Source organism: Phalangium opilio, unplaced genomic scaffold (assembly GCF_054372755.1).
Source record: "Phalangium opilio isolate 3A_F unplaced genomic scaffold, DU_Popi_V2 ptg000009l_1, whole genome shotgun sequence".
NCBI classification, from domain to species: domain Eukaryota; kingdom Metazoa; phylum Arthropoda; class Arachnida; order Opiliones; family Phalangiidae; genus Phalangium; species Phalangium opilio.
In genome coordinates, this window is record NW_028324146.1 from 13,261,587 (window position 1) to 13,285,863 (window position 24,277).

A 24,277-nucleotide genomic window follows, 5' to 3' on the forward strand; every position below is an offset into this window, starting at 1 on the left:
AAAAGAACAGGAAATGAAGTCTACGCTTCAGCTGTTTACCCTATATTCTGGTAGCTACATTCACAACTGGTTTTCAGTGTAAACACAATCGTCTCGTCTCACCTCAACAATATTCTTAGTTTGCCAACACGAATGTTAACGTTAAATAACACCAAAGCTAAATTATACCCAGACGCACTAATAGTCATAGCGCACCGTAAAGAGAATAAAAAGTCTGTAGCTACTCGTTTACCACTAGCCCTTTTACTAATCTAATTGCCACCATGATCTTTTCTTCTATTATAAAATCTTTACCTGATTATTTAAGAGTGTATTTAACTTTCGACTCACTCTGAACCGTTAATGTCTCTTCATTTCAGACACGAAAATCAAAGCCAAAAGTTTACTTCACTTCAGGCCTCAATAATTTACACTTTGTTTCACTAAGCCTATTGCGGATAATACTTGTTTTACCCGCCGGAGTCTAGGTCTTAGGTTTCTTCATGAAGTCACTAAACCAAGGATTATTCTATATACAGATGTCGTATAGCTTAAGTAATATATAAACAGCCATTTCAAATAACAATATTAAAAAAAATCTTTGGAATATCAAAATGAAACAGAGCTTTAAAGCTACAAAACTACTAAATGCATCATAATTACGAAAAATACTTCCACATATTCACTTTATATTATGTAAAAAGGGAATATTAAGGTTCTGTATGATTTCTTAACACATCAACACAAGGCTAACTGCTAACGCGACGCACTAGTGTAACAACGGACGGACACACACAGACAAAAAAATAAGCTGCTTTTTAACTCTTTCCGTATTAATTTTGAGATGAGAAACAAGATTATCTTAAATATTAAAATAAATATAATTAATATTAAATATTTTCTTCGTCAGTTGTTTGCCTTATTGAACGTTACATCGTTTTGATAAAGAACAATTAAACATTCTAGAGAGACTTGACTAATATTGGCGTTTGAAATGAAGCATACGCCGGTTGCTTCGACTTACTCAAATAGGTAGTATATAAGGGATTCGAATCGCGGCTGTAGATAAGAACATCGCAATTGCGTGAACCTTGGAGGAAGACCCCTCCATTGGAAGGCTAGACGTTTCTCGTAACCCTAGCCGATCGCCGCGTATGTCTTAACCTTAAGGATGTTGGTGGTGTTAGAAGCCAGGTGTACAGACTGGTGTCCATGTGGGATGGACAAAAACAAAGACCAGAAGATGGTTGTGTTAGAAACCAGGTGTACAGACTGGTGTCCATGTGGGATGGACAAAAACAAAGACCAGAAGATAGTGGTGTTAGAAGCCAGGTGTACAGACTGGTGTCCATGTGGAATGGGCGAAAGACTAGAAGATGGTGGTGTTTAGAAGCTAGAAAGTTCAGACTGGTGTCCATGTGGGGTGGACAAATGAACAGTTGTTAGACAGACAATGGAGTTATAGCCTGTAAGTGGAATACAATTTCCGGGACTGTAAATGCGGTCTGGAAATTGAATACACGTTTGCTCCGATCTGCAAACTGCGAACGCGGTCACGTGGGTATAACAACGGACAGACAGACAGACAGACAGACAGACAGACAGACAGACAGACAGACAGACAGACAGACAGACACGTCGAATTTAGAACCTCTCCGTGACATACGTCACTCGGAGAGGTAAAAAGAAAACATGTTTGCTTTTTTTCATATCTATTAAAATTTAAAAGAGGAAAAAAAAGTGAAAAAGCCAACGGAACGCAGTGTTCCTAAGTGGTCTCCCTTCCAAGTAGTGACTGCGCTCGACGCTGCTTAACTTCGGTTATCGGACGAGAACCGGTGTATTCAGCGTGATATGGCCGTTGCCGAGAGTGCTAGTTAATAATTTGAATTTAATTAACTTTCATCTTTATAAAACAATATCATAATGAAGATATGTTTGCTTTTTTCATATCTGGTGGAATTTGAAAGAGGTAACAAAAGTTAAAAAGCAAACGGCACGCAGTGTTCCTAAGTGGTCTCCCTCCCAAGTACTGTATGCGCTCGACGCTGCTTAACTTCGGTGATCGGACGTGAACCGGTGTTTTCAGCGTGATGTGGCCGTTGCCGAGGGTGCTAGTTAATAATTCGAATTTAAATTAAGTGAGACAAATTAACCTTCATCATTTTAAAACAATAACAAAAAGAAAACATGTTTGCTTTTTTTCATATCTATTAAAATTTAAAAGAGGAAAAAAAAGTGAAAAAGCCAACGGAACGCAGTGTTCCTAAGTGGTCTCCCTTCCAAGTAGTGACTGCGCTCGACGCTGCTTAACTTCGGTTATCGGACGAGAACCGGTGTATTCAGCGTGATATGGCCGTTGCCGAGAGTGCTAGTTAATAATTTGATTTTAATTAACTTTCATCTTTATAAAACAATATCATAATGAAGATATGTTTGCTTTTTTCATATCTAGTGGAATTTGAAAGAGGTAACAAAAGTTAAAAAGCAAACGGCACGCAGTATTCCCAAGTACTGTATGCGCTCGACGCTGCTTAACTTCGGTAATCGGACGAGAACCGGTGTTTTCAGCTTGATATGGCCGTTGCCGAGAGTGCTAGTTAATAATTCGAATTTAAATTAAGTGAGACAAATTAACCTTCATCATTTTAAAACAATAACAAAAAGAAAACATGTTTGCTTTTTTCTTATCTATTAAAATTTAAAAGAGGAAAAAAAGTGAAAAAGCCAACGGCATGCAGTGTTCCTAAGTAGTCTCCCTCCCAAGTACTGACTGCGCTTGACGCTGCTTAACTTCGGTGATCGGACGAGAACCGGTGTATTCAGCGTGATATGGCCGTTGCCGAGAGTGCTAGTTAATAATTTGAATTTAATTAACTTTCATCTTTATAAAACAATATCAAAAAGAAGATATGTTTGCTTTTTTCATATCTGGTGGAATTTGAAAGAGGAAACAAAAGTGAAAAAGCAAACGGCACGCAGTATTCCCAAGTACTGTATGCGCTCGACGCTGCTTAACTTCGGTGATCGGACGAGAACCGGTGTTTTCAGCGTGATATGGCCGTTGCCGAGAGTGCTAGTTAATAATTCGAATTTAAATTAAGTGAGACAAATTAACCTTCATCATTTTAAAACAATAACAAAAAGAAAACATGTTTGCTTTTTTCTTATCTATTAAAATTTAAAAGAGGAAAAAAAAGTGAAAAAGCAAACGGCACGCAGTGTTCCTAAGTGGTCTCCCTCTAAAGTACTGTATGCGCTCGACGCTGCTTAACTTCGGTGAACGGACGAGAACCGGTGTATTCAGCGTGATATGGCCGTTGCCGAGAGTGCTAGTTAATAATTCGAATTTAAATTAAGTGAGACAAATTAACCTTCATCATTTGAAAACAATAACAAAAAGAAAACATGTTTGCTTTTTTCATATCTATTAAAATTTAAAAGAGGAAAAAAAAGTGAAAAAGCCAACGGAACGCAGTGTTCCTAAGTGGTCTCCCTCCCAAGTAGTGACTGCGCTCGACGCTGCTTAACTTCGGTTATCGGACGAGAACCGGTGTATTCAGCGTGATATGGCCGTTGCCGAGAGTGCTAGTTAATAATTTGAATTTAATTTACTTTCATCTTTATAAAACAATAACAAAAAGAAGTTATGTTTGCTTTTTGCATATCTATTGGAATTTAAAAGAGGAAAAAAAAGTGAAAAAGCCAACGGCACGCAGTGTTCCTAAGTGGTCTCCCTCCCAAGTACTGTATGCGCTCGACGCTGCTTAACTTCGGTGATCGGACGTGAACCGGTGTTTTCAGCGTGATGTGGCCGTTGCCGAGGGTGCTAGTTAATAATTCGAATTTAAATTAAGTGAGACAAATTAACCTTCATCATTTTAAAACAATAACAAAAAGAAAACATGTTTGCTTTTTTTCATATCTATTAAAATTTAAAAGAGGAAAAAAAAGTGAAAAAGCCAACGGAACGCAGTGTTCCTAAGTGGTCTCCCTCCCAAGTAGTGACTGCGCTCGACGCTGCTTAACTTCGGTTATCGGACGAGAACCGGTGTATTCAGCGTGATATGGCCGTTGCCGAGAGTGCTAGTTAATAATTTGAATTTAATTAACTTTCATCTTTATAAAACAATATCATAATGAAGATATGTTTGCTTTTTTCATATCTGGTGGAATTTGAAAGAGGTAACAAAAGTTAAAAAGCAAACGGCACGCAGTATTCCCAAGTACTGTATGCGCTCGACGCTGCTTAACTTCGGTAATCGGACGAGAACCGGTGTTTTCAGCGTGATATGGCCGTTGCCGAGAGTTTTATTTAATAATTCGAATTTAAATTAAGTGAGACAAATTAACCTTCATCTTTTTAAAACAATAACAAAAAGAAAATATGTTTGCTTTTTTCATATCTATTGGAATTTAAAAGAGGAAAAAAAAGTGAAAAAGCCAACGGCACGCAGTGTTCCTAAGTGGTCTCCCTCCCACGTACTGACTGCGATCGACGCTGCTTAACTTCGGTTATCGGACGAGAACCGGTGTATTCAGCGTGATATGGCCGTTGCCGAGAGTGCTAGTTAATAATTTGAATTTAATTTACTTTCATCTTTATAAAACAATAACATAAAGAAGTTATGTTTGCTTTTTGCATATCTATTGGAATTTAAAAGAGGAAAAAAAAGTGAAAAAGCCAACGGCACGCAGTGTTCCTAAGTGGTCTCCCTCCCAAGTACTGTATGCGCTCGACGCTGCTTAACTTCGGTGATCGGACGTGAACCGGTGTTTTCAGCGTGATGTGGCCGTTGCCGAGGGTGCTAGTTAATAATTCGAATTTAAATTAAGTGAGACAAATTAACCTTCATCATTTTAAAACAATAACAAAAAGAAAACATGTTTGCTTTTTTCATATCTATTAAAATTTAAAAGAGGAAAAAAAAGTGAAAAAGCCAACGGAACGCAGTGTTCCTAAGTGTTCTCCCTCCCAAGTAGTGACTGCGCTCGACGCTGCTTAACTTCGGTTATCGGACGAGAGCCGGTGTATTCAGCGTGATATGGCCGTTGCCGAGAGTGCTAGTTAATAATTTGAATTTAAATTAAGTGAGACAAATTAACCCTCATCATTTTAAAACAATAACAAAAAGAAAACATGTTTGCTTTTTTCATATCTATTAAAATTTAAAAGAGGAAAAAAAAGTGAAAAAGCCAACGGCACGCAGTGTTCCTAAGTGGTCTCCCTCCCAAGTACTGACTGCGCTCGACGCTGATTAACTTCGGTGATCCGACGAGAACCGGTGTTTTCAGCGTGATATGGCCGTTGCCGAGAGTGTTAGATAATAATTCGAATTTAAATTAAGTGAGACAAATTGACCTTCATCTTTTTAAAACAATAACGAAAAGAAAATATGTTTGCTTTTTTCATATCTATAGGAATTTAAAAGAGGAAAAAAAAGTGAAAAAGCCAACGGCACGCAGTGTTCCTAAGTGGTCTCCCTCCCAAGTAGTGACTGCGCTCGAAGCTGCTTAACTTCGGTTATCGGACGAGAACCGGTGTATTCAGCGTGATATGGCCGTTGCCGAGAGTGCTATTTAATAATTCGAATTTAATTAACCTTCATCTTTATAAAACAATAACAAAAAGAAGATAAGTTTGCTTTTTTCATATCTGATGGAATTTAAAAGAGGAAACAAAAGTGAAAAAGCCAACGGCACGCAGAGTTTCTAAGTACTGACTGCGCTCGACGCTGCTTAACTTCGGTGATCGGACGGTAACCGGTGTTTTCAGCTTGATATAGCCGTTGCCGAGAGTGCTAGATAATAATTCGAATTTAAATGAAGTGAGACAAATTGACCTTCATCTTTTTAAAACAATATCAAAAAGAAGATATGTTTGCTTTTTTCTTATCTGGTGGAATTTGAAAGAGGAAACAAAAGTGAAAAAGCAAACGGCACGCAGTATTCCCGAGTACTGTATGCGCTCGACGCTGCTTAACTTCGGTGATCGGACGAGAACCGGTGTTTTCAGCGTGATATGGCCGTTGCCGAGAGTGCTAGTTAATAATTCGAATTTAAATTAAGTGAGACAAATTAACCTTCATCATTTTAAAACAATAACAAAAAGAAAACATGTTTGCTTTTTTCATATCTATTAAAATTTAAAAGAGGAAAAAAAAGTGAAAAAGCCAACGGCATGCAGTGTTCCTAAGTAGTCTCCCTCCCAAGCACTGACTGCGCTTGACGCTGCTTAACTTCGGTGATCGGACGAGAAACGGTCTATTCAGCGTGATATGGCCGTTGCCGAGAGTGCTAGTTAATAATTTGAATTTAATTAACTTTCATCTTTATAAAACAATATCAAAAAGAAGATATGTTTGCTTTTTTCATATCTGGTGGAATTTGAAAGAGGAAACAAAAGTGAAAAAGGAAACGGCACGCAGTATTCCCAAGTACTGTATGCGCTCGACGCTGCTTAACTTCGGTGATCGGACGAGAACCGGTGTTTTCAGCGTGATATGGCCGTTGCCGAGAGTGCTAGTTAATAATTCGAATTTAAATTAAGTGAGACAAATTAACCTTCATCATTTTAAAACAATAACAAAAAGAAAACATGTTTGCTTTTTTCTTATCTATTAAAATTTAAAAGAGGAAAAAAAAGTGAAAAAGCAAACGGCACGCAGTGTTCCTAAGTGGTCTCCCTCTAAAGTACTGTATGCGCTCGACGCTGCTTAACTTCGGTGAACGGACGAGAACCGGTGTATTCAGCGTGATATGGCCGTTGCCGAGAGTGCTAGTTAATAATTCGAATTTAAATTAAGTGAGACAAATTAACCTTCATCATTTGAAAACAATAACAAAAAGAAAACATGTTTGCTTTTTTCATATCTATTAAAATTTAAAAGAGGAAAAAAAAGTGAAAAAGCCAACGGAACGCAGTGTTCCTAAGTGGTCTCCCTCCCAAGTACTGTATGCGCTCGACGCTGCTTAACTTCGGTGATCGGACGTGAACCGGTGTTTTCAGCGTGATGTGGCCGTTGCCGAGGGTGCTAGTTAATAATTCGAATTTAAATTAAGTGAGACAAATTAACCTTCATCATTTTAAAACAATAACAAAAAGAAAACATGTTTGCTTTTTTTCATATCTATTAAAATTTAAAAGAGGAAAAAAAAGTGAAAAAGCCAACGGAACGCAGTGTTCCTAAGTGGTCTCCCTTCCAAGTAGTGACTGCGCTCGACGCTGCTTAACTTCGGTTATCGGACGAGAACCGGTGTATTCAGCGTGATATGGCCGTTGCCGAGAGTGCTAGTTAATAATTTGATTTTAATTAACTTTCATCTTTATAAAACAATATCATAATGAAGATATGTTTGCTTTTTTCATATCTGGTGGAATTTGAAAGAGGAAACAAAAGTGAAAAAGCAAACGGCACGCAGTATTCCCAAGTACTGTATGCGCTCGACGCTGCTTAACTTCGGTGATCGGACGAGAACCGGTGTTTTCAGCGTGATATGGCCGTTGCCGAGAGTGCTAGTTAATAATTCGAATTTAAATTAAGTGAGACAAATTAACCTTCATCATTTTAAAACAATAACAAAAAGAAAACATGTTTGCTTTTTTCTTATCTATTAAAATTTAAAAGAGGAAAAAAAAAGTGAAAAAGCCAACGGAACGCAGTGTTCCTAAGTGGTCTCCCTCCCAAGTAGTGACTGCGCTCGAAGCTGCTTAACTTCGGTTATCGGACGAGAACCGGTGTATTCAGCGTGATATGGCCGTTGCCGAGAGTGCTAGTTAATAATTTGAATTTAATTTACTTTCATCTTTATAAAACAATAACAAAAAGAAGTTATGTTTGCTTTTTGCATATCTATTGGAATTTAAAAGAGGAAAAAAAAGTGAAAAAGCCAACGGCACGCAGTGTTCCTAAGTGGTCTCCCTCCCAAGTACTGTATGCGCTCGACGCTGCTTAACTTCGGTGATCGGACGTGAACCGGTGTTTTCAGCGTGATGTGGCCGTTGCCGAGGGTGCTAGTTAATAATTCGAATTTAAATTAAGTGAGACAAATTAACCTTCATCATTTTAAAACAATAACAAAAAGAAAACATGTTTGCTTTTTTTCATATCTATTAAAATTTAAAAGAGGAAAAAAAAGTGAAAAAGCCAACGGAACGCAGTGTTCCTAAGTGGTCTCCCTTCCAAGTAGTGACTGCGCTCGACGCTGCTTAACTTCGGTTATCGGACGAGAACCGGTGTATTCAGCGTGATATGGCCGTTGCCGAGAGTGCTAGTTAATAATTTGATTTTAATTAACTTTCATCTTTATAAAACAATATCATAATGAAGATATGTTTGCTTTTTTCATATCTAGTGGAATTTGAAAGAGGTAACAAAAGTTAAAAAGCAAACGGCACGCAGTATTCCCAAGTACTGTATGCGCTCGACGCTGCTTAACTTCGGTAATCGGACGAGAACCGGTGTTTTCAGCGTGATATGGCCGTTGCCGAGAGTGCTAGTTAATAATTCGAATTTAAATTAAGTGAGACAAATTAACCTTCATCATTTTAAAACAATAACAAAAAGAAAACATGTTTGCTTTTTTCATATCTATTAAAATTTAAAAGAGGAAAAAAAGTGAAAAAGCCAACGGCATGCAGTGTTCCTAAGTAGTCTCCCTCCCAAGTACTGACTGCGCTTGACGCTGCTTAACTTCGGTGATCGGACGAGAACCGGTGTATTCAGCGTGATATGGCCGTTGCCGAGAGTGCTAGTTAATAATTTGAATTTAATTAACTTTCATCTTTATAAAACAATATCAAAAAGAAGATATGTTTGCTTTTTTCATATCTGGTGGAATTTGAAAGAGGAAACAAAAGTGAAAAAGCAAACGGCACGCAGTATTCCCAAGTACTGTATGCGCTCGACGCTGCTTAACTTCGGTGATCGGACGAGAACCGGTGTTTTCAGCGTGATATGGCCATTGCCGAGAGTGCTAGTTAATAATTCGAATTTAAATTAAGTGAGACAAATTAACCTTCATCATTTTAAAACAATAACAAAAAGAAAACATGTTTGCTTTTTTCTTATCTATTAAAATTTAAAAGAGGAAAAAAAAGTGAAAAAGCAAACGGCACGCAGTGTTCCTAAGTGGTCTCCCTCTAAAGTACTGTATGCGCTCGACGCTGCTTAACTTCGGTGAACGGACGAGAACCGGTGTATTCAGCGTGATATGGCCGTTGCCGAGAGTGCTAGTTAATAATTCGAATTTAAATTAAGTGAGACAAATTAACCTTCATCATTTGAAAACAATAACAAAAAGAAAACATGTTTGCTTTTTTCATATATATTAAAATTTAAAAGAGGAAAAAAAAGTGAAAAAGCCAACGGAACGCAGTGTTCCTAAGTGGTCTCCCTCCCAAGTAGTGACTGCGCTCGACGCTGCTTAACTTCGGTTATCGGACGAGAACCGGTGTATTCAGCGTGATATGGCCGTTGCCGAGAGTGCTAGTTAATAATTTGAATTTAATTTACTTTCATCTTTATAAAACAATAACAAAAAGAAGTTATGTTTGCTTTTTGCATATCTATTGGAATTTAAAAGAGGAAAAAAAAGTGAAAAAGCCAACGGCACGCAGTGTTCCTAAGTGGTCTCCCTCCCAAGTACTGTATGCGCTCGACGCTGCTTAACTTCGGTGATCGGACGTGAACCGGTGTTTTCAGCGTGATGTGGCCGTTGCCGAGGGTGCTAGTTAATAATTCGAATTTAAATTAAGTGAGACAAATTAACCTTCATCATTTTAAAACAATAACAAAAAGAAAACATGTTTGCTTTTTTTCATATCTATTAAAATTTAAAAGAGGAAAAAAAAGTGAAAAAGCCAACGGAACGCAGTGTTCCTAAGTGGTCTCCCTCCCAAGTAGTGACTGCGCTCGACGCTGCTTAACTTCGGTTATCGGACGAGAACCGGTGTATTCAGCGTGATATGGCCGTTGCCGAGAGTGCTAGTTAATAATTTGAATTTAATTAACTTTCATCTTTATAAAACAATATCATAATGAAGATATGTTTGCTTTTTTCATATCTGGTGGAATTTGAAAGAGGTAACAAAAGTTAAAAAGCAAACGGCACGCAGTATTCCCAAGTACTGTATGCGCTCGACGCTGCTTAACTTCGGTAATCGGACGAGAACCGGTGTTTTCAGCGTGATATGGCCGTTGCCGAGAGTTTTATTTAATAATTCGAATTTAAATTAAGTGAGACAAATTAACCCTCATCATTTTAAAACAATAACAAAAAGAAAACATGGTGGCTTTTTTCATATCTATTGGAATTTAAAAGAGGAAAAAAAAGTGAAAAAGCCAACGGCACGCAGTGTTCCTAAGTGGTCTCCCTCCCAAGTACTGACTGCGCTCGACGCTGCTTAACTTCGGTGATCCGACGAGAACCGGTGCTTTCAGCGTGATATGGCCGTTTCCGACAGTGCTAGATAATAATTCGAATTTAAATTAAGTGAGACAAATTGACCTTCATCTTTTTAAAACAATAACAAAAAGAAAATATGTTTGCTTTTTTCATATCTATTGGAATCTAAAAGAGGAAAAAAAGTGAAAAAGCCAACGGCACGCAGTGTTCCTAAGTGGTCTCCCTCCCACGTACTGACTGCGATCGACGCTGCTTAACTTCGGTTATCGGACGAGAACCGGTGTATTCAGCGTGATATGGCCGTTGCCGAGAGTGCTAGTTAATAATTTGAATTTAATTTACTTTCATCTTTATAAAACAATAACATAAAGAAGTTATGTTTGCTTTTTGCATATCTATTGGAATTTAAAAGAGGAAAAAAAAAGTGAAAAAGCCAACGGCACGCAGTGTTCCTAAGTGGTCTCCCTCCCAAGTACTGTATGCGCTCGACGCTGCTTTACTTCGGTGATCGGACGTGAACCGGTGTTTTCAGCGTGATGTGGCCGTTGCCGAGGGTGCTAGTTAATAATTCGAATTTAAATTAAGTGAGACAAATTAACCTTCATCATTTTAAAACAATAACAAAAAGAAAACATGTTTGCTTTTTTCATATCTATTAAAATTTAAAAGAGGAAAAAAAAGTGAAAAAGCCAACGGAACGCAGTGTTCCTAAGTGTTCTCCCTCCCAAGTAGTGACTGCGCTCGACGCTGCTTAACTTCGGTTATCGGACGAGAGCCGGTGTATTCAGCGTGATATGGCCGTTGCCGAGAGTGCTAGTTAATAATTTGAATTTAATTAGCTTTCATCTTTATAAAACAATATCATAATGAAGATATGTTTGCTTTTTTCATATCTGGTGGAATTTGAAAGAGGAAACAAAAGTTAAAAAGCAAACGGCACACAGTATTCCCAAGTACTGTATGCGCTCGACGCTGCTTAACTTCGGTAATCGGACGAGAACCGGTGTTTTCAGCGTGATATGGCCGTTGCCGAGAGTTTTATTTAATAATTCGAATTTAAATTAAGTGAGACAAATTAACCTTCATCATTTTAAAACAATAACAAAAAGAAAACATGTTGGCTTTTTTCATATCTATTGGAATTTAAAAGAGGAAAAAAAAGTGAAAAAGCCAACGGCACGCAGTGTTCCTAAGTGGTCTCCCTCCCAAGTACTGACTGCGCTCGACGCTGATTAACTTCGGTGATCCGACGAGAACCGGTGTTTTCAGCGTGATATGGCCGTTGCCGAGAGTGTTAGATAATAATTCGAATTTAAATTAAGTGAGACAAATTGACCTTCATCTTTTTAAAACAATAACGAAAAGAAAATATGTTTGCTTTTTTCATATCTATAGGAATTTAAAAGAGGAAAAAAAAAGTGAAAAAGCCAACGGCACGCAGTGTTCCTAAGTGGTCTCCCTCCCAAGTACTGACTGCGCTCGACGCTGCTTAACTTCGGTTATCGGACGAGAACCGGTGTTTTCAGCGTGATATGGCCGTTGCCGAGAGTGCTATTTAATAATTCGAATTTAATTAACCTTCATCTTTATAAAACAATAACAAAAAGAAGATAAGTTTGCTTTTTTCATATCTGATGGAATTTAAAAGAGGAAACAAAAGTGAAAAAGCCAACGGCACACAGAGTTTCTAAGTACTGACTGCGCTCGACGCTGCTTAACTTCGGTGATCGGACGGTAACCGGTGTTTTCAGCTTGATATAGCCGTTGCCGAGAGTGCTAGATAATAATTCGAATTTAAATGAAGTGAGACAAATTGACCTTCATCTTTTTAAAACAATAACAAAAAGAAAATTTGTTTGCTTTTTTCATATCTATAGGAATTTAAAAGAGGAAAGAAAAGTGAAAAAGCCAACGGCACGCAGTGTTCCTAAGTGGTCTCCCTCCCAAGTACTGACTGCGCTCGACGCTGCTTAACTTCGGTGATCCGACGAGAACCGGTGTTTTCAGCGTGATATAGCCGTTGCCGAGAGTGCTAGATAATAATTCGAATTTAAATTAAGTGAGACAAATTGACCATCTTTTTAAAACAATAACAAAAAGAAAATATGTTTGCTTTTTTCATATCTATAGGAATTTAAAAGAGGAAAAAAAAGTGAAAAAGCCAACGGCACGCAGTGTTCCTAAGTGGTCTCCCTCCCAAGTACTGACTGCGCTCGACGCTGCTTAACTTCGGTGATCGGACGAGAACCGGTGTTTTCAGCGTGATATGGCCGTTGCCGAGAATGCTAGATAATAATTCGAATTTAAATTAAGTGAGACAAATTAACCTTCATCTTTTTAAAACAATAACAAAAAGAAAATATGTTTGCTTTTTTCATATCTATTGCAATTTAAAAGAGGAAAAAAAAGTGAAAAAGCCAACGGCACGCAGTGTTCCTAAGTGGTCTCCCTCCCAAGTACTGACTGCGCTCGACGCTTCTTAACTTCGGTGATCGGACGAGAACCGGTGTTTTCAGCGTGATATGGCCGTTGCCGAGAGTGCTAGATAATAATTCGAATTTAAATTAAGTGAGACAAATTAACCATCATCTTTTTAAAACAATAACAAAAAGAAAATATGTTTGCTTTTTTCATATCTATTGGAATTTAAAAGAGGAAAAAAAGTGAAAAAGCCAACGGCACGCAGTGTTCCTAAGTGGTCTCCCACCCAAGTACTGACTGCGCTCGACGCTTCTTAACTTCGGTGATCGGACGAGAACCGGTGTTTTCAGCGTGATATGGCCGTTGCCGAGAGTGCTATTTAATAATTCGAATTTAATTAACCTTCATCTTTATAAAACAATAACAAAAAGAAGATAAGTTTGCTTTTTTCATATCTGATGGAATTTAAAAGAGGAAACAAAAGTGAAAAAGCCAACGGCACACAGAGTTTCTAAGTACTGACTGCGCTCGACGCTGCTTAACTTCGGTGATCGGACGGTAACCGGTGTTTTCAGCTTGATATAGCCGTTGCCGAGAGTGCTAGATAATAATTCGAATTTAAATGAAGTGAGACAAATTGACCTTCATCTTTTTAAAACAATAACAAAAAGAAAATTTGTTTGCTTTTTTCATATCTATAGGAATTTAAAAGAGGAAAGAAAAGTGAAAAAGCCAACGGCACGCAGTGTTCCTAAGTGGTCTCCCTCCCAAGTACTGACTGCGCTCGACGCTGCTTAACTTCGGTGATCCGACGAGAACCGGTGTTTTCAGCGTGATATAGCCGTTGCCGAGAGTGCTAGATAATAATTCGAATTTAAATTAAGTGAGACAAATTGACCATCTTTTTAAAACAATAACAAAAAGAAAATATGTTTGCTTTTTTCATATCTATAGGAATTTAAAAGAGGAAAAAAAAGTGAAAAAGCCAACGGCACGCAGTGTTCCTAAGTGGTCTCCCTCCCAAGTACTGACTGCGCTCGACGCTGCTTAACTTCGGTGATCGGACGAGAACCGGTGTTTTCAGCGTGATATGGCCGTTGCCGAGAATGCTAGATAATAATTCGAATTTAAATTAAGTGAGACAAATTAACCTTCATCTTTTTAAAACAATAACAAAAAGAAAATATGTTTGCTTTTTTCATATCTATTGCAATTTAAAAGAGGAAAAAAAAGTGAAAAAGCCAACGGCACGCAGTGTTCCTAAGTGGTCTCCCTCCCAAGTACTGACTGCGCTCGACGCTTCTTAACTTCGGTGATCGGACGAGAACCGGTGTTTTCAGCGTGATATGGCCGTTGCCGAGAGTGCTAGATAATAATTCGAATTTAAATTAAGTGAGACAAATTAACCATCATCTTTTTAAAACAATAACAAAAAGAAAATATGTTTGCTTTTTTCATATCTATTGGAATTTAAAAGAGGAAAAAAAGTGAAAAAGCCAACGGCACGCAGTGTTCCTAAGTGGTCTCCCACCCAAGTACTGACTGCGCTCGACGCTTCTTAACTTCGGTGATCGGACGAGAACCGGTGTTTTCAGCGTGATATGGCCGTTGCCGAGAGTGCTAATTAATAATTTGAATTTAATTAACCTTCATCTTTATAAAACAATAACAAAAAGAAGATATGTTTGCTTTTTTCATATCTGATGGAATTTAAAAGAGGAAACATAAGTGAAAAAGCCAACGGCACGCAGAGTTTCCAAGTACTGACTGCGCTCGACGCTGCTTATTTTCGGTGATCGGACGATAACCGGTGTTTTCAGCTTGATATGGCCGTTGCCGAGAGTGCTATTTAATAATTTGAATTTAATTAACCTTCATCTTTATAAAAAATAACAAATAGAAGATATGTTTGCTTTTTTCATATCTGATGGAATTTAAAAGAGGAAACAAAAGTGAAAAAGCCGACGGCACGCAGAGTTTCCAAGTACTGACTGCGCTCGACGCTGCTTAACTGCGGTGATCGGACGAGAACCGGTGTTTTCAGTGTGATATGGTCGTTGCCGAGAGTGCTAGATAATAATTCGAATTTAAATTAAGTGAGACAAATTATCCTTCATCTTTTTAAAACAATAACAAAAAGAAAATATGTTTGCTTTTTTCATATCTATTGGAATTTAAAAGAGGAAAAAAAAGTGAAAAAGCCAACGGCACGCAGTGTTCCTAAGTTGTCTCCCTCCCAAGTACTGACTGCGCTCGACGCTTCTTAACTTCGGTGATCGGACGAGAACCGGTGTTTTCAGCGTGATATGGCCGTTGCCGAGAGTGCTAATTAATAATTTGAATTTAATTAACCTTTATCTTTATAAAACAATAACAAAAAGAAGATATGTTTGCTTTTTTCATATCTGATGGAATTTAAAAGAGGAAACATAAGTGAAAAAGCCAACGCCACGCAGAGTTTCCAAGTACTGACTGCGCTCGACGGTGCTTATTTTCGGTGATCGGACGAGAACCGGTGTTTTCAGCTTGATATGGCCGTTGCCGAGAGACCTATTTAATAATTTGAATTTAATTAACCTTCATCTTTAGAAAACAATAACAAAAAGAAGATATGTTTGCTTTTTTCATATCTGATGGAATTTAAAAGAGGAAACAAAAGTGAAAAAGCCAACGGCACACAGTGTTCCTAAGTGGTCTCCCTCCCAAGTACTGACTGCGCTCGACGCTGCTTAACTGCGGTGATCGGACGAGAACCGGTGTTTTAAGCGTGATATGGCCGTTGCCGAGAGTGCTAGATAATAGTTCGAATTTAAATTAAGTGAGACAAATTATCTTTCATCTTTTTAAAACAATAACAAAAAGAAAATATGTTTGCTTTTTTCATATCTATTGGAATTTAAATGAGGAAAAAAAAGTGAAAAAGACAACGGCACGCAGTGTTCCTAAGTGGTCTCCCTCCCAAGTACTGACTGCGCTCGGCGCTGCTTAACTGCGGTGATCGGACGAGAACCGGTGTTTTCAGCGTGATATGGCCGTTGCCGAGGGTGCTAGATAATAATTCGAATTTAAATTAAGTGAGACAAATTAACCATCTTTTTAAAACAATAACAAAAAGAAAATATGTTTGCTTTTTTCATATCTATTGCAATTTAAAAGAGGAAAAAAAAGTGAAAAAGCCAACGGCACGCAGTGTTCCTAAGTGGTCTCCCTCCCAAGTACTGACTGCGCTCGACGCTTCTTAACTTCGGTGATCGGACGAGAACCGGTGTTTTCAGCGTGATATGGCCGTTGCCGAGAGTGCTAGATAATAATTCGAATTTAAATTAAGTGAGACAAATTAACCATCATCTTTTTAAAACAATAACAAAAAGAAAATATGTTTGCTTTTTTCATATCTATTGGAATTTAAAAGAGGAAAAAAAGTGAAAAAGCCAACGGCACGCAGTGTTCCTAAGTGGTCTCCCACCCAAGTACTGACTGCGCTCGACGCTTCTTAACTTCGGTGATCGGACGAGAACCGGTGTTTTCAGCGTGATATGGCCGTTGCCGAGAGTGCTAATTAATAATTTGAATTTAATTAACCTTCATCTTTATAAAACAATAACAAAAAGAAGATATGTTTGCTTTTTTCATATCTGGTGGAATTTGAAAGAGGTAACAAAAGTTAAAAAGCAAACGGCACGCAGTATTCCCAAGTACTGTATGCGCTCGACGCTGCTTAACTTCGGTAATCGGACGAGAACCGGTGTTTTCAGCGTGATATGGCCGTTGCCGAGAGTTTTATTTAATAATTCGAATTTAAATTAAGTGAGACAAATTAACCCTCATCATTTTAAAACAATAACAAAAAGAAAACATGGTGGCTTTTTTCATATCTATTGGAATTTAAAAGAGGAAAAAAAAGTGAAAAAGCCAACGGCACGCAGTGTTCCTAAGTGGTCTCCCTCCCAAGTACTGACTGCGCTCGACGCTGCTTAACTTCGGTGATCCGACGAGAACCGGTGTTTTCAGCGTGATATGGCCGTTTCCGACAGTGCTAGATAATAATTCGAATTTAAATTAAGTGAGACAAATTGACCTTCATCTTTTTAAAACAATAACAAAAAGAAAATATGTTTGCTTTTTTCATATCTATTGGAATCTAAAAGAGGAAAAAAAGTGAAAAAGCCAACGGCACGCAGTGTTCCTAAGTGGTCTCCCTCCCACGTACTGACTGCGATCGACGCTGCTTAACTTCGGTTATCGGACGAGAACCGGTGTATTCAGCGTGATATGGCCGTTGCCGAGAGTGCTAGTTAATAATTTGAATTTAATTTACTTTCATCTTTATAAAACAATAACATAAAGAAGTTATGTTTGCTTTTTGCATATCTATTGGAATTTAAAAGAGGAAAAAAAAAGTGAAAAAGCCAACGGCACGCAGTGTTCCTAAGTGGTCTCCCTCCCAAGTACTGTATGCGCTCGACGCTGCTTTACTTCGGTGATCGGACGTGAACCGGTGTTTTCAGCGTGATGTGGCCGTTGCCGAGGGTGCTAGTTAATAATTCGAATTTAAATTAAGTGAGACAAATTAACCTTCATCATTTTAAAACAATAACAAAAAGAAAACATGTTTGCTTTTTTCATATCTATTAAAATTTAAAAGAGGAAAAAAAAGTGAAAAAGCCAACGGAACGCAGTGTTCCTAAGTGTTCTCCCTCCCAAGTAGTGACTGCGCTCGACGCTGCTTAACTTCGGTTATCGGACGAGAGCCGGTGTATTCAGCGTGATATGGCCGTTGCCGAGAGTGCTAGTTAATAATTTGAATTTAATTAGCTTTCATCTTTATAAAACAATATCATAATGAAGATATGTTTGCTTTTTTCATATCTGGTGGAATTTGAAAGAGGAAACAAAAGTTAAAAAGCAAACGGCACACAGTATTCCCAAGTACTGTATGCGCTCGACGCTGCTTAACTTCGGTAATCGGACGAGAACCGGTGTTTTCAGCGTGATATGGCCGTTGCCGAGAGTTTTATTTAATAATTCGAATTTAAATTAAGTGAGACAAATTAACCTTCATCATTTTAAAACAATAACAAAAAGAAAACATGTTGGCTTTTTTCATATCTATTGGAATTTAAAAGAGGAAAAAAAAGTGAAAAAGCCAACGGCACGCAGTGTTCCTAAGTGGTCTCCCTCCCAAGTACTGACTGCGCTCGACGCTGATTAACTTCGGTGATCCGACGAGAACCGGTGTTTTCAGCGTGATATGGCCGTTGCCGAGAGTGTTAGATAATAATTCGAATTTAAATTAAGTGAGACAAATTGACCTTCATCTTTTTAAAACAATAACGAAAAGAAAATATGTTTGCTTTTTTCATATCTATAGGAATTTAAAAGAGGAAAAAAAAAGTGAAAAAGCCAACGGCACGCAGTGTTCCTAAGTGGTCTCCCTCCCAAGTACTGACTGCGCTCGACGCTGCTTAACTTCGGTTATCGGACGAGAACCGGTGTTTTCAGCGTGATATGGCCGTTGCCGAGAGTGCTATTTAATAATTCGAATTTAATTAACCTTCATCTTTATAAAACAATAACAAAAAGAAGATAAGTTTGCTTTTTTCATATCTGATGGAATTTAAAAGAGGAAACAAAAGTGAAAAAGCCAACGGCACACAGAGTTTCTAAGTACTGACTGCGCTCGACGCTGCTTAACTTCGGTGATCGGACGGTAACCGGTGTTTTCAGCTTGATATAGCCGTTGCCGAGAGTGCTAGATAATAATTCGAATTTAAATGAAGTGAGACAAATTGACCTTCATCTTTTTAAAACAATAACAAAAAGAAAATTTGTTTGCTTTTTTCATATCTATAGGAATTTAAAAGAGGAAAGAAAAGTGAAAAAGCCAACGGCACGCAGTGTTCCTAAGTGGTCTCCCTCCCAAGTACTGACTGCGCTCGACGCTGCTTAACTTCGGTGATCCGACGAGAACCGGTGTTTTCAGCGTGATATAGCCGTTGCCGAGAGTGCTAGATAATAATTCGAATTTAAATTAAGTGAGACAAATTGACCATCTTTTTAAAACAATAACAAAAAGAAAATATGTTTGCTTTTTTCATATCTATAGGAATTTAAAAGAGGAAAAAAAAGTGAAAAAGCCAACGGCACGCAGTGTTCCTAAGTGGTCTCCCTCCCAAGTACTGACTGCGCTCGACGCTGCTTAACTTCGGTGATCGGACGAGAACCGGTGTTTTCAGCGTGATATGGCCGTTGCCGAGAATGCTAGATAATAATTCGAATTTAAATTAAGTGAGACAAATTAACCTTCATCTTTTTAAAACAATAACAAAAAGAAAATATGTTTGCTTTTTTCATATCTATTGCAATTTAAAAGAGGAAAAAAAAGTGAAAAAGCCAACGGCACGCAGTGTTCCTAAGTGGTCTCCCTCCCAAGTACTGACTGCGCTCGACGCTTCTTAACTTCGGTGATCGGACGAGAACCGGTGTTTTCAGCGTGATATGGCCGTTGCCGAGAGTGCTAGATAATAATTCGAATTTAAATTAAGTGAGACAAATTAACCATCATCTTTTTAAAACAATAACAAAAAGAAAATATGTTTGCTTTTTTCATATCTATTGGAATTTAAAAGAGGAAAAAAAGTGAAAAAGCCAACGGCACGCAGTGTTCCTAAGTGGTCTCCCACCCAAGTACTGACTGCGCTCGACGCTTCTTAACTTCGGTGATCGGACGAGAACCGGTGTTTTCAGCGTGATATGGCCGTTGCCGAGAGTGCTATTTAATAATTCGAATTTAATTAACCTTCATCTTTATAAAACAATAACAAAAAGAAGATAAGTTTGCTTTTTTCATATCTGATGGAATTTAAAAGAGGAAACAAAAGTGAAAAAGCCAACGGCACACAGAGTTTCTAAGTACTGACTGCGCTCGACGCTGCTTAACTTCGGTGATCGGACGGTAACCGGTGTTTTCAGCTTGATATAGCCGTTGCCGAGAGTGCTAGATAATAATTCGAATTTAAATGAAGTGAGACAAATTGACCTTCATCTTTTTAAAACAATAACAAAAAGAAAATTTGTTTGCTTTTTTCATATCTATAGGAATTTAAAAGAGGAAAGAAAAGTGAAAAAGCCAACGGCACGCAGTGTTCCTAAGTGGTCTCCCTCCCAAGTACTGACTGCGCTCGACGCTGCTTAACTTCGGTGATCCGACGAGAACCGGTGTTTTCAGCGTGATATAGCCGTTGCCGAGAGTGCTAGATAATAATTCGAATTTAAATTAAGTGAGACAAATTGACCATCTTTTTAAAACAATAACAAAAAGAAAATATGTTTGCTTTTTTCATATCTATAGGAATTTAAAAGAGGAAAAAAAAGTGAAAAAGCCAACGGCACGCAGTGTTCCTAAGTGGTCTCCCTCCCAAGTACTGACTGCGCTCGACGCTGCTTAACTTCGGTGATCGGACGAGAACCGGTGTTTTCAGCGTGATATGGCCGTTGCCGAGAATGCTAGATAATAATTCGAATTTAAATTAAGTGAGACAAATTAACCTTCATCTTTTTAAAACAATAACAAAAAGAAAATATGTTTGCTTTTTTCATATCTATTGCAATTTAAAAGAGGAAAAAAAAGTGAAAAAGCCAACGGCACGCAGTGTTCCTAAGTGGTCTCCCTCCCAAGTACTGACTGCGCTCGACGCTTCTTAACTTCGGTGATCGGACGAGAACCGGTGTTTTCAGCGTGATATGGCCGTTGCCGAGAGTGCTAGATAATAATTCGAATTTAAATTAAGTGAGACAAATTAACCATCATCTTTTTAAAACAATAACAAAAAGAAAATATGTTTGCTTTTTTCATATCTATTGGAATTTAAAAGAGGAAAAAAAGTGAAAAAGCCAACGGCACGCAGTGTTCCTAAGTGGTCTCCCACCCAAGTACTGACTGCGCTCGACGCTTCTTAACTTCGGTGATCGGACGAGAACCGGTGTTTTCAGCGTGATATGGCCGTTGCCGAGAGTGCTAATTAATAATTTGAATTTAATTAACCTTCATCTTTATAAAACAATAACAAAAAGAAGATATGTTTGCTTTTTTCATATCTGATGGAATTTAAAAGAGGAAACATAAGTGAAAAAGCCAACGGCACGCAGAGTTTCCAAGTACTGACTGCGCTCGACGCTGCTTATTTTCGGTGATCGGACGATAACCGGTGTTTTCAGCTTGATATGGCCGTTGCCGAGAGTGCTATTTAATAATTTGAATTTAATTAACCTTCATCTTTATAAAAAATAACAAATAGAAGATATGTTTGCTTTTTTCATATCTGATGGAATTTAAAAGAGGAAACAAAAGTGAAAAAGCCGACGGCACGCAGAGTTTCCAAGTACTGACTGCGCTCGACGCTGCTTAACTGCGGTGATCGGACGAGAACCGGTGTTTTCAGTGTGATATGGTCGTTGCCGAGAGTGCTAGATAATAATTCGAATTTAAATTAAGTGAGACAAATTATCCTTCATCTTTTTAAAACAATAACAAAAAGAAAATATGTTTGCTTTTTTCATATCTATTGGAATTTAAAAGAGGAAAAAAAAGTGAAAAAGCCAACGGCACGCAGTGTTCCTAAGTTGTCTCCCTCCCAAGTACTGACTGCGCTCGACGCTTCTTAACTTCGGTGATCGGACGAGAACCGGTGTTTTCAGCGTGATATGGCCGTTGCCGAGAGTGCTAATTAATAATTTGAATTTAATTAACCTTTATCTTTATAAAACAATAACAAAAAGAAGATATGTTTGCTTTTTTCATATCTGATGGAATTTAAAAGAGGAAACATAAGTGAAAAAGCCAACGCCACGCAGAGTTTCCAAGTACTGACTGCGCTCGACGGTGCTTATTTTCGGTGATCGGACGAGAACCGGTGTTTTCAGCTTGATATGGCCGTTGCCGAGAGACCTATTTAATAATTTGAATTTAATTAACCTTCATCTTTAGAAAACAATAACAAAAAGAAGATATGTTTGCTTTTTTCATATCTGATGGAATTTAAAAGAGGAAACAAAAGTGAAAAAGCCAACGGCACACAGTGTTCCTAAGTGGTCTCCCTCCCAAGTACTGACTGCGCTCGACGCTGCTTAACTGCGGTGATCGGACGAGAACCGGTGTTTTAAGCGTGATATGGCCGTTGCCGAGAGTGCTAGATAATAGTTCGAATTTAAATTAAGTGAGACAAATTATCTTTCATCTTTTTAAAACAATAACAAAAAGAAAATATGTTTGCTTTTTTCATATCTATTGGAATTTAAATGAGGAAAAAAAAGTGAAAAAGACAACGGCACGCAGTGTTCCTAAGTGGTCTCCCTCCCAAGTACTGACTGCGCTCGGCGCTGCTTAACTGCGGTGATCGGACGAGAACCGGTGTTTTCAGCGTGATATGGCCGTTGCCGAGGGTGCTAGATAATAATTCGAATTTAAATTAAGTGAGACAAATTAACCATCTTTTTAAAACAATAACAAAAAGAAAATATGTTTGCTTTTTTCATATCTATTGGAATTTAAAAGAGGAAAAAAAGTGAAAAAGCCAACGGCACGCAGTGTTCCTAAGTGTACTCCCTCCCAAGTACTGACTGCGCTCGACGGTGCTTAACTTCGGCGATCGGACGAGAACCAGTGTCAATTTTTTTTTCGTCTTTTAAATTTTAATAGATATGAAAAAAGCATTTCCCTCTTTAAAATTCCATCAGATATAAAAAAAGCAAACATATGTTCTTTTTCTTATTGTTTTATAAAGATGAAAGTTAATTAAATTAAAATTATTAACTAGCACTCTCGGCAACGGCCATATCACGCTGAATACACCGGTTCTCGTCCGATAGCCGAAGTTAAGCAGCGTCGAGCGCAGTCACTACTTGGGAGGGAGACCACTTAGGAACACTGCGTGCCGTTGGCTTTTTCACTTTTTTTTCCTCTTTTAAATTCCTATAGATATGAAAAAAGCAAACATATTTTCTTTTTGTTATTGTTTTAAAAAGATGAAGGTCAATTTGTCTCACTTAATTTAAGTTCGAATTATTATCTAGCACTCTCGGCAACGGCCATATCACGCTGAAAACACCGGTTCTCGTCGGATCACCGAAGTTAAGCAGCGTCGAGCGCAGTCAGTACTTGGGAGGGAGACCACTTAGGAACACTGCGAGCCGTTGGTTTTTTCACTTTTTTTTCCTCTTTTAAATTTTAATAGATATGAAAAAAGCAAACATGTTTTTTTTGTTATTGTTTTAAAAAGAAGAAGGTCAAATTGTCTCACTTAATTGAAATTCGAATTATTATCTAGCACTCTAGGCAACGGCCATATCACGCTGAGAACACCGGTTCTCGTCCGATCACCGAAGTTAAGCAGCGTCGAGCGCATACAGTACTTGGGAATACTGCGTGCCGTTGGCTTTTTTACTTTTGCTTCCTCTTTCAAATTCCACCAAATATGAAAAAAGCAAACATATCTTCTTTTTGTTATTGTTTTATAAAGATGAAAGTTAATTTAATTCAAATTATTAACTAGCACTCTCGGCAACGGCCATAACACGCTGAATACACCGGTACTCGTCCGATAACCGAAGTTAAGCAGCATCGAGCACAGTCACTACTTGGGAGGGAAACCACTTAGGTACACTGCGTGCCGTTGGCTTTTTCACTTTTTTTTCCTCTTTTAAATTCCAATAGATTTGAAAAAAGCAAACTTATTTTCTTTTTGTTATTGTTTTAAAAAGATGATGGTTAATTTGTCTCACTTAATTTAAATTCGAATTATTACCTAGCACTCTCGGCAACGGCCATATCACGCTGAATAAACCGGTTCTCGTCCGATAACCGAAGTTAAGCAGCGTCGAGCGCAGTCAGTACTAGGGAGGGAGACAACTTAGGAACACTGCGTGCCGTTGGCTTTTTCACTTTTTTTTCCTCTTTCAAATTCCACCAAATATGAAAAAAGCAAACATATCTTCTTTTTGTTATTGTTTTATAAAGATGAAAGTTAATTAAATTAAAATTATTAACTAGCACTCTCGGCAACGGCCATATCACGCTGAATACACCGGTTCTCGTCCGATAACCGAAGTTAAGCAGCGTCGAGCACAGTCACTACTTGGGAGGGAGACCACTTAGGAACACTGCGTGCCGTTGGCTTTTTCACTTTTTTTCCCTCTTTTAAATTTTAATAGATATGAAAAAAGCAAACATGTTTTCATTTTGTTATTGTTTTAAAATGATGAAGATTAATTTGTCTCACTTAATTTAAATTCGAATTATTAACTAGCACTCTCGGCAACGGCTACATCACGCTGAATACACCGGTTCTCGTCCGATAACCGAAGTTAAGCAGCGTCGAGCACAGTCACTGCTTGGGAGGGAGACCACTTAGGAACACTGCGTGCCGTTGGCTTTTTCACTTTTTTTCCCTCTTTTAAATTTTAATAGATATGA

General features: G+C 38.1%; 22 non-coding genes and 49 pseudogenes across 22 annotated transcripts; 6 read left to right on the forward strand and 65 right to left on the reverse strand.

Annotated features, from left to right (window-relative positions):
• Positions 1–1,726: 1,726 nt before the first annotated feature.
• LOC149715831 (5S ribosomal RNA) lies at positions 1,727–1,845 on the reverse strand (annotated as a pseudogene).
• A 122-nt stretch (positions 1,846–1,967) lies between these two features.
• Positions 1,968–2,086, reverse strand: LOC149715832 (5S ribosomal RNA; annotated as a pseudogene).
• Positions 2,087–2,224: 138 nt separating this feature from the next.
• On the reverse strand, positions 2,225–2,343 carry LOC149715833 (5S ribosomal RNA; annotated as a pseudogene).
• A 361-nt stretch (positions 2,344–2,704) lies between these two features.
• On the reverse strand, positions 2,705–2,823 carry LOC149715834 (5S ribosomal RNA; annotated as a pseudogene).
• Positions 2,824–2,945: 122 nt separating this feature from the next.
• On the reverse strand, positions 2,946–3,048 carry LOC149715835 (5S ribosomal RNA; annotated as a pseudogene).
• Positions 3,049–3,185: 137 nt separating this feature from the next.
• LOC149715836 (5S ribosomal RNA) lies at positions 3,186–3,304 on the reverse strand (annotated as a pseudogene).
• Positions 3,305–3,441: 137 nt separating this feature from the next.
• LOC149715837 (5S ribosomal RNA) lies at positions 3,442–3,560 on the reverse strand (annotated as a pseudogene).
• A 122-nt stretch (positions 3,561–3,682) lies between these two features.
• LOC149715838 (5S ribosomal RNA) lies at positions 3,683–3,801 on the reverse strand (annotated as a pseudogene).
• Positions 3,802–3,939: 138 nt separating this feature from the next.
• Positions 3,940–4,058, reverse strand: LOC149715839 (5S ribosomal RNA; annotated as a pseudogene).
• Positions 4,059–4,420: 362 nt separating this feature from the next.
• Positions 4,421–4,539, reverse strand: LOC149715840 (5S ribosomal RNA; annotated as a pseudogene).
• Positions 4,540–4,661: 122 nt separating this feature from the next.
• LOC149715841 (5S ribosomal RNA) lies at positions 4,662–4,780 on the reverse strand (annotated as a pseudogene).
• Positions 4,781–4,917: 137 nt separating this feature from the next.
• On the reverse strand, positions 4,918–5,036 carry LOC149715842 (5S ribosomal RNA; annotated as a pseudogene).
• Positions 5,037–5,173: 137 nt separating this feature from the next.
• LOC149715843 (5S ribosomal RNA) lies at positions 5,174–5,292 on the reverse strand (annotated as a pseudogene).
• Positions 5,293–5,429: 137 nt separating this feature from the next.
• Positions 5,430–5,548, reverse strand: LOC149715844 (5S ribosomal RNA; annotated as a pseudogene).
• Positions 5,549–5,910: 362 nt separating this feature from the next.
• On the reverse strand, positions 5,911–6,013 carry LOC149715845 (5S ribosomal RNA; annotated as a pseudogene).
• Positions 6,014–6,391: 378 nt separating this feature from the next.
• LOC149715846 (5S ribosomal RNA) lies at positions 6,392–6,494 on the reverse strand (annotated as a pseudogene).
• A 137-nt stretch (positions 6,495–6,631) lies between these two features.
• LOC149715847 (5S ribosomal RNA) lies at positions 6,632–6,750 on the reverse strand (annotated as a pseudogene).
• A 137-nt stretch (positions 6,751–6,887) lies between these two features.
• Positions 6,888–7,006, reverse strand: LOC149715848 (5S ribosomal RNA; annotated as a pseudogene).
• A 138-nt stretch (positions 7,007–7,144) lies between these two features.
• LOC149715849 (5S ribosomal RNA) lies at positions 7,145–7,263 on the reverse strand (annotated as a pseudogene).
• A 122-nt stretch (positions 7,264–7,385) lies between these two features.
• Positions 7,386–7,488, reverse strand: LOC149715850 (5S ribosomal RNA; annotated as a pseudogene).
• Positions 7,489–7,626: 138 nt separating this feature from the next.
• LOC149715851 (5S ribosomal RNA) lies at positions 7,627–7,745 on the reverse strand (annotated as a pseudogene).
• Positions 7,746–7,867: 122 nt separating this feature from the next.
• LOC149715852 (5S ribosomal RNA) lies at positions 7,868–7,986 on the reverse strand (annotated as a pseudogene).
• Positions 7,987–8,124: 138 nt separating this feature from the next.
• LOC149715853 (5S ribosomal RNA) lies at positions 8,125–8,243 on the reverse strand (annotated as a pseudogene).
• Positions 8,244–8,604: 361 nt separating this feature from the next.
• On the reverse strand, positions 8,605–8,723 carry LOC149715854 (5S ribosomal RNA; annotated as a pseudogene).
• Positions 8,724–8,845: 122 nt separating this feature from the next.
• On the reverse strand, positions 8,846–8,948 carry LOC149715855 (5S ribosomal RNA; annotated as a pseudogene).
• A 137-nt stretch (positions 8,949–9,085) lies between these two features.
• Positions 9,086–9,204, reverse strand: LOC149715856 (5S ribosomal RNA; annotated as a pseudogene).
• Positions 9,205–9,341: 137 nt separating this feature from the next.
• Positions 9,342–9,460, reverse strand: LOC149715857 (5S ribosomal RNA; annotated as a pseudogene).
• Positions 9,461–9,582: 122 nt separating this feature from the next.
• Positions 9,583–9,701, reverse strand: LOC149715858 (5S ribosomal RNA; annotated as a pseudogene).
• A 138-nt stretch (positions 9,702–9,839) lies between these two features.
• On the reverse strand, positions 9,840–9,958 carry LOC149715859 (5S ribosomal RNA; annotated as a pseudogene).
• Positions 9,959–10,320: 362 nt separating this feature from the next.
• Positions 10,321–10,439, reverse strand: LOC149715860 (5S ribosomal RNA; annotated as a pseudogene).
• A 136-nt stretch (positions 10,440–10,575) lies between these two features.
• Positions 10,576–10,694, reverse strand: LOC149715861 (5S ribosomal RNA; annotated as a pseudogene).
• Positions 10,695–10,817: 123 nt separating this feature from the next.
• Positions 10,818–10,936, reverse strand: LOC149715862 (5S ribosomal RNA; annotated as a pseudogene).
• Positions 10,937–11,073: 137 nt separating this feature from the next.
• LOC149715863 (5S ribosomal RNA) lies at positions 11,074–11,192 on the reverse strand (annotated as a pseudogene).
• A 362-nt stretch (positions 11,193–11,554) lies between these two features.
• LOC149715864 (5S ribosomal RNA) lies at positions 11,555–11,673 on the reverse strand (annotated as a pseudogene).
• A 138-nt stretch (positions 11,674–11,811) lies between these two features.
• Positions 11,812–11,930, reverse strand: LOC149715865 (5S ribosomal RNA). Its single transcript, XR_016374222.1, has one exon. It is a non-coding gene; the product is annotated as a 5S ribosomal RNA (ribosomal RNA).
• A 362-nt stretch (positions 11,931–12,292) lies between these two features.
• On the reverse strand, positions 12,293–12,411 carry LOC149715866 (5S ribosomal RNA). The gene has a single exon (XR_016374247.1). It is a non-coding gene; the product is annotated as a 5S ribosomal RNA (ribosomal RNA).
• A 134-nt stretch (positions 12,412–12,545) lies between these two features.
• On the reverse strand, positions 12,546–12,664 carry LOC149715867 (5S ribosomal RNA). The gene has a single exon (XR_016372032.1). It is a non-coding gene; the product is annotated as a 5S ribosomal RNA (ribosomal RNA).
• Positions 12,665–12,801: 137 nt separating this feature from the next.
• Positions 12,802–12,920, reverse strand: LOC149715868 (5S ribosomal RNA). Its single transcript, XR_016374274.1, has one exon. It is a non-coding gene; the product is annotated as a 5S ribosomal RNA (ribosomal RNA).
• Positions 12,921–13,056: 136 nt separating this feature from the next.
• On the reverse strand, positions 13,057–13,175 carry LOC149715869 (5S ribosomal RNA). Its single transcript, XR_016373616.1, has one exon. It is a non-coding gene; the product is annotated as a 5S ribosomal RNA (ribosomal RNA).
• Positions 13,176–13,537: 362 nt separating this feature from the next.
• Positions 13,538–13,656, reverse strand: LOC149715870 (5S ribosomal RNA). Its single transcript, XR_016374248.1, has one exon. It is a non-coding gene; the product is annotated as a 5S ribosomal RNA (ribosomal RNA).
• Positions 13,657–13,790: 134 nt separating this feature from the next.
• LOC149715871 (5S ribosomal RNA) lies at positions 13,791–13,909 on the reverse strand. The gene has a single exon (XR_016372033.1). It is a non-coding gene; the product is annotated as a 5S ribosomal RNA (ribosomal RNA).
• A 137-nt stretch (positions 13,910–14,046) lies between these two features.
• Positions 14,047–14,165, reverse strand: LOC149715872 (5S ribosomal RNA). The gene has a single exon (XR_016374275.1). It is a non-coding gene; the product is annotated as a 5S ribosomal RNA (ribosomal RNA).
• Positions 14,166–14,301: 136 nt separating this feature from the next.
• Positions 14,302–14,420, reverse strand: LOC149715873 (5S ribosomal RNA). The gene has a single exon (XR_016373617.1). It is a non-coding gene; the product is annotated as a 5S ribosomal RNA (ribosomal RNA).
• A 586-nt stretch (positions 14,421–15,006) lies between these two features.
• LOC149715874 (5S ribosomal RNA) lies at positions 15,007–15,125 on the reverse strand (annotated as a pseudogene).
• Positions 15,126–15,472: 347 nt separating this feature from the next.
• On the reverse strand, positions 15,473–15,591 carry LOC149715875 (5S ribosomal RNA; annotated as a pseudogene).
• Positions 15,592–15,728: 137 nt separating this feature from the next.
• Positions 15,729–15,847, reverse strand: LOC149715876 (5S ribosomal RNA). Its single transcript, XR_016371934.1, has one exon. It is a non-coding gene; the product is annotated as a 5S ribosomal RNA (ribosomal RNA).
• Positions 15,848–15,981: 134 nt separating this feature from the next.
• Positions 15,982–16,100, reverse strand: LOC149715877 (5S ribosomal RNA). Its single transcript, XR_016374276.1, has one exon. It is a non-coding gene; the product is annotated as a 5S ribosomal RNA (ribosomal RNA).
• A 136-nt stretch (positions 16,101–16,236) lies between these two features.
• On the reverse strand, positions 16,237–16,355 carry LOC149715878 (5S ribosomal RNA). The gene has a single exon (XR_016373618.1). It is a non-coding gene; the product is annotated as a 5S ribosomal RNA (ribosomal RNA).
• Positions 16,356–16,717: 362 nt separating this feature from the next.
• Positions 16,718–16,836, reverse strand: LOC149715879 (5S ribosomal RNA; annotated as a pseudogene).
• A 136-nt stretch (positions 16,837–16,972) lies between these two features.
• LOC149715880 (5S ribosomal RNA) lies at positions 16,973–17,091 on the reverse strand (annotated as a pseudogene).
• A 123-nt stretch (positions 17,092–17,214) lies between these two features.
• LOC149715881 (5S ribosomal RNA) lies at positions 17,215–17,333 on the reverse strand (annotated as a pseudogene).
• A 137-nt stretch (positions 17,334–17,470) lies between these two features.
• LOC149715882 (5S ribosomal RNA) lies at positions 17,471–17,589 on the reverse strand (annotated as a pseudogene).
• A 362-nt stretch (positions 17,590–17,951) lies between these two features.
• Positions 17,952–18,070, reverse strand: LOC149715883 (5S ribosomal RNA; annotated as a pseudogene).
• A 138-nt stretch (positions 18,071–18,208) lies between these two features.
• LOC149715884 (5S ribosomal RNA) lies at positions 18,209–18,327 on the reverse strand. The gene has a single exon (XR_016374223.1). It is a non-coding gene; the product is annotated as a 5S ribosomal RNA (ribosomal RNA).
• A 362-nt stretch (positions 18,328–18,689) lies between these two features.
• LOC149715885 (5S ribosomal RNA) lies at positions 18,690–18,808 on the reverse strand. Its single transcript, XR_016374250.1, has one exon. It is a non-coding gene; the product is annotated as a 5S ribosomal RNA (ribosomal RNA).
• Positions 18,809–18,942: 134 nt separating this feature from the next.
• Positions 18,943–19,061, reverse strand: LOC149715886 (5S ribosomal RNA). Its single transcript, XR_016372034.1, has one exon. It is a non-coding gene; the product is annotated as a 5S ribosomal RNA (ribosomal RNA).
• A 137-nt stretch (positions 19,062–19,198) lies between these two features.
• On the reverse strand, positions 19,199–19,317 carry LOC149715887 (5S ribosomal RNA). Its single transcript, XR_016374277.1, has one exon. It is a non-coding gene; the product is annotated as a 5S ribosomal RNA (ribosomal RNA).
• A 136-nt stretch (positions 19,318–19,453) lies between these two features.
• On the reverse strand, positions 19,454–19,572 carry LOC149715888 (5S ribosomal RNA). Its single transcript, XR_016373619.1, has one exon. It is a non-coding gene; the product is annotated as a 5S ribosomal RNA (ribosomal RNA).
• Positions 19,573–19,934: 362 nt separating this feature from the next.
• Positions 19,935–20,053, reverse strand: LOC149715889 (5S ribosomal RNA). The gene has a single exon (XR_016374251.1). It is a non-coding gene; the product is annotated as a 5S ribosomal RNA (ribosomal RNA).
• A 134-nt stretch (positions 20,054–20,187) lies between these two features.
• On the reverse strand, positions 20,188–20,306 carry LOC149715890 (5S ribosomal RNA). Its single transcript, XR_016372035.1, has one exon. It is a non-coding gene; the product is annotated as a 5S ribosomal RNA (ribosomal RNA).
• A 137-nt stretch (positions 20,307–20,443) lies between these two features.
• On the reverse strand, positions 20,444–20,562 carry LOC149715891 (5S ribosomal RNA). The gene has a single exon (XR_016374278.1). It is a non-coding gene; the product is annotated as a 5S ribosomal RNA (ribosomal RNA).
• A 136-nt stretch (positions 20,563–20,698) lies between these two features.
• Positions 20,699–20,817, reverse strand: LOC149715892 (5S ribosomal RNA). Its single transcript, XR_016373620.1, has one exon. It is a non-coding gene; the product is annotated as a 5S ribosomal RNA (ribosomal RNA).
• A 586-nt stretch (positions 20,818–21,403) lies between these two features.
• LOC149715893 (5S ribosomal RNA) lies at positions 21,404–21,522 on the reverse strand (annotated as a pseudogene).
• A 347-nt stretch (positions 21,523–21,869) lies between these two features.
• Positions 21,870–21,988, reverse strand: LOC149715894 (5S ribosomal RNA; annotated as a pseudogene).
• A 137-nt stretch (positions 21,989–22,125) lies between these two features.
• LOC149715895 (5S ribosomal RNA) lies at positions 22,126–22,244 on the reverse strand. The gene has a single exon (XR_016371968.1). It is a non-coding gene; the product is annotated as a 5S ribosomal RNA (ribosomal RNA).
• A 385-nt stretch (positions 22,245–22,629) lies between these two features.
• Positions 22,630–22,748, forward strand: LOC149715896 (5S ribosomal RNA; annotated as a pseudogene).
• A 137-nt stretch (positions 22,749–22,885) lies between these two features.
• Positions 22,886–23,004, forward strand: LOC149715897 (5S ribosomal RNA; annotated as a pseudogene).
• A 135-nt stretch (positions 23,005–23,139) lies between these two features.
• Positions 23,140–23,242, forward strand: LOC149715898 (5S ribosomal RNA; annotated as a pseudogene).
• A 378-nt stretch (positions 23,243–23,620) lies between these two features.
• Positions 23,621–23,739, forward strand: LOC149715899 (5S ribosomal RNA; annotated as a pseudogene).
• Positions 23,740–23,861: 122 nt separating this feature from the next.
• LOC149715900 (5S ribosomal RNA) lies at positions 23,862–23,980 on the forward strand (annotated as a pseudogene).
• A 137-nt stretch (positions 23,981–24,117) lies between these two features.
• On the forward strand, positions 24,118–24,236 carry LOC149715901 (5S ribosomal RNA; annotated as a pseudogene).
• The last annotated feature ends 41 nt before the right edge of the window (positions 24,237–24,277 follow it).